Below are 7,383 nucleotides of genomic sequence, written 5' to 3' on the forward strand. Positions count from 1 at the left end.
TCCATTTAGCCTCCATATGTCTTTTGATTGGAGCATTTAATCCATTTGTATTTATCTATCAACAATCCAAGTGATTGTTGATAGATATGTATATATTACCAGTTAAAAATTTTTTTGTTGATTGATTTTTTTAGAGAGAGAGAGAAACATCAATTTTTGTTCCACTTCTTTAAGCACTCGTTGGTTGCTTCTTGTATGTTCCCTGACGAGGGATCAAACCCACAACCTTGGCAAATCAGGACGATGCTCTAACCAACTGAGTTACCTGGCAAGGACCTTTATTGACATTTTATTATTCATAATTTTTATCTTTTCCCCCCTTCTTCTTAAAGAAGACCCTTTAACATATCTTGCAATACTGGTTTGGTGATGATAAATCCTTTAGCTTTTTCTTGTTTAGGAAGCTGTTTATGTGTCCTTCTATTCTATATCATAGCTTTGCTGGGTAGAGTAGTCTTGGTTGTAGATCATTGCTTTTCATCACTTTGAATATTTCTTGCTAATATCTTCTGGTCTGTCAAGTTTCTGTTGAGAAATCAGCTGAAAATCCTGTGGGAGCTCCCTTGTGGATAACTAACTGCTTTGCTCTTGCTGCTTATAAGATTCTTTCTTTGTCTTTAACCTTTGGCATTTTAATTATGATATGTCTTGGTGTGGGCTTCTTTGAGTTCATCTTGTTTGGGAAACTCCGTGCTTCCAGGATTTGTATAATATGTCTATTTCCTTCACCAAATTAGGAAAGTTTTCCATCATTTTTTTAACAAGATTTTCAATTCCTTGTTCTCTCTCTTTCCCTTCTAGCAACCCCATGATGTGAATGTTGGTGTGCTTGAAATTGTCTCACAGGTCCTTATATTATCCCCATTTTTTGGATTCTTTTTTGTTTTTGCTGTTCTGACTGGGTGTTTTCTGCTTCCTTATCTCCCAAGTCTCTGATTTGATTCTCTGCTTCATCTACCCCACTGTTAATTTTCTATAATGCATTCTTCTTTTCACTTAGTGTATTTTTAATTTCTGACTGGTTCTTTTTATGTTTTCTAGTTCTGTTTTTATGTTTCCAATCTCTTTGTTGAAGTTCTCACTAAGTTCACCTACTCTTCCCCAAGTTCATTGAGCATCCTTATAACTAATATTTTGAACTGGTAGATTGCTAATTTCTATTTTGTTTAGCTCTTTTTCTGGAGTTTTGTTCTGTTCTTTCATTTGGAACATGTTTCTTTGTCTCCTTATTTTGGCTGCCTCCCTGTGTTTGTCCCTATTATTAGGTACAGCTACTATGTCTCCTGGGCTTGTTAGAGTGGTCTAATGTAGTAGGTGTCCTGTAGGGTTCAGTGGCACAGCCTTCCTGACCACTGGAGCTGGACACTCCAGATGCACACCCTGTGAGGGCTGTGTCAAAGGGCTCATACCCTCCTTTTGTAATTGAGCCTTGATTGCTGTTGGCACTTCAATGGGAGGGATTTACCCCCAGGTCAATTGGCTGCAAGGACTGGCTATGACCACCCTGGAGGATCAGCTGTGCAGGGGCTGACCCCATGGAGCAGGACTTACTTCAGCAGAGCTCCAGTCCCTGCTGAGTTTACCCATTGAGAGTGTCCCTTGTAGAAATGGTTGGGTGGTGCTTTGGTGTGTTCTGAAGCTGACAACTGGGTGCCCTGACTTTGGGGTTTCCCAGGAGGTCATTTGCCAACTGTGCCCTGCCCTGGGACACCAGCATAAGCTACAACGCAATCTGCAGATGGCTGCTACTTGTGTTGGGCTTGGAAGTTCCCAGGAGAGGCCAAACTGCAAACCACAGCAGACTGCTGCTAGTGCTGGGCCTGGGGCCACTTAGCAAGATGTACATGGCACACTGAGGCCAGATGCTGCTTGTTTGAGAGATTTTAGGAAAATCCAAAGCATAAGCCAGGACAGTCTTTTTGTATGGAAAAGACACTGAAAATGGTTTGGGTTGGGCCTTCCAGTTGGGTGAGGCAGAATCTCAGGGAATCACCAGGGTGGGGTGAATAGTATGAGCCAGGTTGATGTAGTCTCAGATATGATGCCTGCCTGCCAGCTCTTTGTGGGGAAGGCTCTGCCAGCATGTCTGTCTTGGAGAAAGCCTCTCCTCAAGCTCTTGCCCCAATGCCAGACAACTCAGTTCCTCCTCACACATCCCTAGCGCACCAGTGCTGGAACTTAGAGGGAGTGAGTCCAAGTGAGTCCCTGCGAGCCCTTTAAGAGGATCTCCTGGGACACAAATGATCCTCTATCTCACTCAGTCACAATCCTTGCTGGTTTTTAAAGCCAGAAGTCATTGGGACTTCTCTTTCTGGTACTGGAACCCTGGGCTGGGTGCCTGGTGTGGGGCTGGGTCCCCTCACTCCTCAAAGCGCACATTTTTATGTGAGATACTCCTCCAGATTTTTATCTGTCACATGTGGGTGTGAAACCATCCCATTCTGTGTCTCCATCCCTTCTAGCAGTCTCGATGTGGCTTCTTTATATCCTTAGTTGTAGGGCTTCTGTTCCGCTGTATTTCAGGCAGTTCTGAATGATGGTTGTTCTGTAGTTTAGTTGTAATTTTGTTGTGACTGCAGGAGGATTTAAGTACTGTGTTTAACTATGCCACCCTAGTGCTGATTTTCAACTTACTTTAGTTTCATTTTGAATAAATTTATATAACATTTATATAAATATTTATAAAAAGTTGATTTAAAGAAAAAATGTTCAGTAAATAATAATGCAGGCTGTTCATGCTAAATAAAAGAGAAGATAGGTGGGATGTAAATAAAGTTTGGGAAGCACTAGCTTAGCTGTGGGTAAATAGGGAACTATCTTCTGATGGTACTACTGAGTATTTACATTCTGTTCAACTGCCCAGTATCTGAACTCCTTCCTTTCTTGGGGAATTCCCTTCCTTCTGAGTCTTGATGGGTGGGGACTTACCACCCACCACATAAATTAAAAATGCCCAGTAATCATTTTCCAGCCTCCTTTGCAGCAAGGACATGATCACATGACCCAGCCAGGCTTAGAATAAAAAAAAGTAGGGATAGCACAGGTGATTTCCGTCAGAGGTATTGACTGTGTAACATCAGATTCCTGGTGCATGTGGTACCATCTCGTCATGGCACTCATCTCCTTACTACACACTTCTGTGAAAGACTCTGAGGCAATTGGGTAGAGTGTGGTGGTTGGCTGCATACTTCCAAGACTGCATGCTACACGATATCCTCTTTTTTAAAAAAAATCTTCACCCAATGATATGTTTTATTGATTTTTAGAGAGAGGGGAAGAGAGAAATATCAATGTGAGAGAGAAACACTGATGAGTTGCCTCCCAAACGGGTCCCAACCAGGGATCAAACCTGCATCTCAGGTACATGCCCTGACCGGAAATCAAACCCACAACATTTTGGTGTGTTGGACGATGCTCCAGCCAACTGAGCCACACGGCCAGGGCTGATTTCCTTTTAATAAATTCCTTTCCTGTCTAAATCAGCTGCAGCCACTGTTGCTTGCAACTAAGAACACTAATCCTAAATTTGGCTGCTACAAGCAACAGACACTAATGTGGAATTGGCCGAGGGGAGATGGCAGAGCAGAGGGCAGCGAAGACCTGTATTCCAGGCTGGGAGGCAGTAGCCTTCACACTGCTGTCATAAAACATTTGGTTTACACCAAGGTTTGGCCAACTTTTTTCTGTAAAGGGCGAGACAGTAAACATTTTAGGCTTAGTGATCCATATAAATTCTCTTTTTAAATTAAATATATTTTATTGATTATGCTTGAATATTACAGTTGTCCCCTTTCCCCCTTCACACCCCTCTGCCCTGCACACACCCTCCCACCCACATTCCCCTCTATAGTTCATGTTCATGGGTTGCACATGTAAGTTCTTTGGCATCTACATTTCCCATACTATTCTTGCCCTCCCCCTATCGATTTTCTACCCACCATCTATGCTATTTATTCTCTGTACCTTTTCCCCCTCTCTTCCCCTCCCACTCTTCAGTTGATAACCCTCCATGTGATCTCCATTTCTGTGGCTTTGTTCCTGTTGTAGTTGTTTGCTTAGTTATCTTTTGTTTTTGTTTTAGGTGTGGTTGTTATTAATTGTGAGTTTGCTATTACTTTACTGTTCATATTTTTTATCTTCTTTTCCTTAGATAAGTCCCTTTGACATTTCATATAATAAGGGCTTGGTGATGATGAACTCCTTTAACTTGACCTTATCTGAGAAGCACTTTCTCTGCCCTTCCATTCTAAATGGAAGTTTTGCTGGATAGAGCAATCTGGAATGTAGGTCCTTGCCTTTCATGATTTGGAATACTTCTTTCCAGCCACTTCTTGCCTGCAAAGTCTCTTTTGAGAAATCAGCTGACAGTCTCATGAGAACTCCTTTGTAAGTAACTGTCTCTTTTTCTCTTGCTGTTTCTAGGATTCTCTCCTTCATTTTAATCTTGGCTAAGGTAATTATGATGTGTCTTGGTGTGCTCCTCCTTGGATCCAACTTCTTTGGAACTCTGAGCTTCCTGGACTTCCTGGAAGTCTATTTCCTTTGCCAGATTGGGGAAGTTCTCCTTTATTATTTGTTCAAATAACTTTTCCTCTTGTTGTTCTTGCTTTTCTCCTTCTGGTACCCCTATGATTCAGATGTTGGAACATTTAAAGATATCCAGGAGGTTCCTAAGCCTCTCCTCATTTTTTTTAAATTCTTGTTTCTTCATTCTTTTCTGGTTGAATTTTTCTTTCTTCCTTCTGGTTCACACCATTCATTTGAGTCCTGTTTTCCTTCCCATCATTGGTGGTTCCCTGTACATTTTCCTTTATTTCACTTAGCATCACCTTCATTTTTTCCTCTAATTTTTGACCATATTCAACCAATTCTGTGAGCATCCTGATTACCAGTGCTTTGAATTGTGCATCTGATAGGTTGGCTCTCTCTTCTTTGCTTAGTTGTATTTTTTCTGGAGCTTTGATCTGGTCTTTCATTTGGGCCTTTTCTTTTTTTGTCTTGGTGCACCTGTTATGTAGTAAGGGGTGAAGCCTCAGGTGTTCACCAGGGCAGGGCAACCCAAGCACTAGATTGTGACGCTGTATGTGGGGGAGGGGTCTGAGAGGGAACAATGGTGTTTGCTCCACTCTCTGGTGGTTTTAGTCACTTCTTCTGCTACCCACACTCAAATTGGGCCCTTCTGGTGCTGATTCTGAGGTGGGTGGATTTGTGTACATTCAAGGACCCTGTGGGTCTCTCCAACAAACTCTCATGTGAGGCTGAGAGTTTCTCCCACTGCTGCCTCAACGTCCACAGGTGTTTTCAGTCATAGGCTTTGAGGCTTTCTTTTCCCACACTGGAGCCCTGGGTTGTGAGGTCTGTCTCACTCCCCAGTTGTTCCTCTGGGTTTATCTGCACACGAATGTGGGACCACCCTGTCTACCAGCTGCTGCGAGTCCTCTCTGCCCAGCTGCTTTCTCCACCCCTCCTACCAGTCTGGATGAATGTTTCTTCTTCAACTCCTTGGTTGTTGGACTTCCATACAGTTCAATTTTCTGTCAGTTCTATTTGTTTTCTGTTTTTAAATTTGTTGTTGTCCTTCTTTTGGTTGTGTGAGGAGGCACAGTGTGTCTACCTATGCTTCCATCTTGGCTGGAAGTCCCATGTAGTTTCTTTTGTAACTGCTCAACTCTGTTTCTGACAGCAGACAGGAAGGATATGTAAATTAGTGGGTGTGGCTATGTGCCAATAAAACTTTACGAAATCAGGCAGTGGGCTGATTTGGCCCATGGGCCACAGTTTAACCCCAGTTTAAATTGCTAATTTTACACCAACCATGTACCTGTGGAAGTTATAGTAGCAGAAAAGAAGGTATAGAAACACATCAGGATGTTGCCATGTCCATCTGTTTAGAGCCTTCAGTAAACTCCTACAAGAGAAAGTCAATCTTGGGGCAAACATGGTCCATCTAATGGCAAAGTGGAAGAAAAGATGGCTTTACTGAGGTTCTTTCTGCCTGAAGCCTACAATTTAAATGGATGGATAGTCCAAGGATTTGGAGATTTGCAGGGATGGGCAAGGCAAGTTCTAAACCATAGAATTTCATACTCCAGGATAAATCATGCTAGGCCACAAAAATTTGGTGAATGAAAAAGATCATTTCCCGAATGGAAGAAATATGAAACTGAGTGGTCTGAAGTGCCACCATCCACCTGCCACATGGACAAAAATCAAAACCCCAGAAACAAAGAATATGGACAGTGGCCCCTGGAAGTTTGAGTTTGCAAACCCTGTGTGGAGATAAGGACATGTTGGTCCCCTAGATAGACAGCTTTTACTACTTTTGGCATTCCTTAAATAAAAATTAAAGATCTTTCCATCTCTATTTTTCTGGCTGAATTTTCCTTTCTTTCAGCGCAATGTGTGCTATACAGATAGTCATATGTTCATCATCATCAACCCTTTAAAGCACAAGACTTTATTAAATACAAACTAAAGAACAAGACTGGCTAGGAAATATCAGGGGAAACACTTTGTAAAGTATGATCATCTAATCACTGTGCTGAACACCTGAAACTAATACAAAATAATATTGTATGAAAACTGTAATTGGAAAAAAAAACAGGATTGGCTCCATAATTGGCAGAGACCATTGCAAAATGAGAATGTGAGGCTGTTTGCTAAAATATCATTAAGAATTTTAAAATGGCCCTGGCTGGTGTGGCTCAGGGGATTGAGCACTGGCTTGCAAAGCAAAGGGTCACTGGACAAATTCCCAGTCAGGGCACATGCCTGGGTTGTGGGCCAGGTCACCAGTAGGGGTGCTTAAGAGGCAAACACACATTGATGTTTCTCTCCCTCTCTTTTCCCCCCTTGCCTTCTCTCTACAATAAGTAAATAATATATTTTTATTTTAAAACAACAATTTTTAAATGATGATAGCAGATCATTAACCAAGTATGAGACCCCTTCAAAGCACAGGTTTGTGCAGCTGCTGGTCATTCATCTGGGAGGCCCCACCTCCACTGGAGGCAAAGGCACTGGAGGTTGTCCCGTGATACTGTCAGACATCAACTGCTTGCTGTAAAAACCACATTATCTCCTTGATCAGAAACCAAATGACCCCTCTGCCACTCAAAATGGCAGCATTTTAACTTCCATGTTGGCACAGTTGGGAACATTAGAGTCTGCTTCTCTGGGTTCTTTGGTCTTAAACTTTATTTTTCAGGTACAGTTTCAGATTATATAAAACATAGAAAATGTACTATTTTTAAAGGTACATTAAGTAGAAAGTATCTAACTACCCTAAAAATCACATTTGTCCACAAACCAAGATCCAAACGTAACCTCTAGGCCTTCCCCTGCATTGCCCTATCACCACCGCTCCCCCAATATACAAAACTG

At 42.0% G+C, this 7,383-nt stretch overlaps 2 long non-coding RNA genes across 3 annotated transcripts in view; one reads left to right on the forward strand and one right to left on the reverse strand.

Annotated features, from left to right (window-relative positions):
* Nucleotides 1–314: 314 nt before the first annotated feature.
* LOC118499592 overlaps nt 315–7,383 on the reverse strand; it is an 18,667-nt gene continuing 11,598 nt past the window's right edge. Inside the window, exons 2-3 of one of the 2 annotated variants that reach the window (XR_004902090.1) lie at nt 7,006–7,380; nt 315–325 (exon numbers count right to left, since the gene is read on the reverse strand). This is a non-coding gene — a long non-coding RNA (uncharacterized LOC118499592). Of the gene's footprint in view, nt 326–6,892; nt 7,381–7,383 lie in introns of those variants that run through there. The other variant, XR_004902089.1, reaches the window with a different exon arrangement.
* The window catches only part of LOC118499593, a 19,166-nt gene continuing 12,928 nt past the window's right edge, over nt 1,146–7,383 (forward strand). Inside the window, exon 1 of the long non-coding RNA XR_004902091.1 lies at nt 1,146–1,326. This is a non-coding gene — a long non-coding RNA (uncharacterized LOC118499593). The remainder of the gene's footprint in view (nt 1,327–7,383) is intronic.

The sequence above is a fragment of the Phyllostomus discolor genome, chromosome 3 (assembly GCF_004126475.2).
Source record: "Phyllostomus discolor isolate MPI-MPIP mPhyDis1 chromosome 3, mPhyDis1.pri.v3, whole genome shotgun sequence".
Taxonomy (NCBI): Eukaryota; Metazoa; Chordata; class Mammalia; order Chiroptera; family Phyllostomidae; genus Phyllostomus; species Phyllostomus discolor.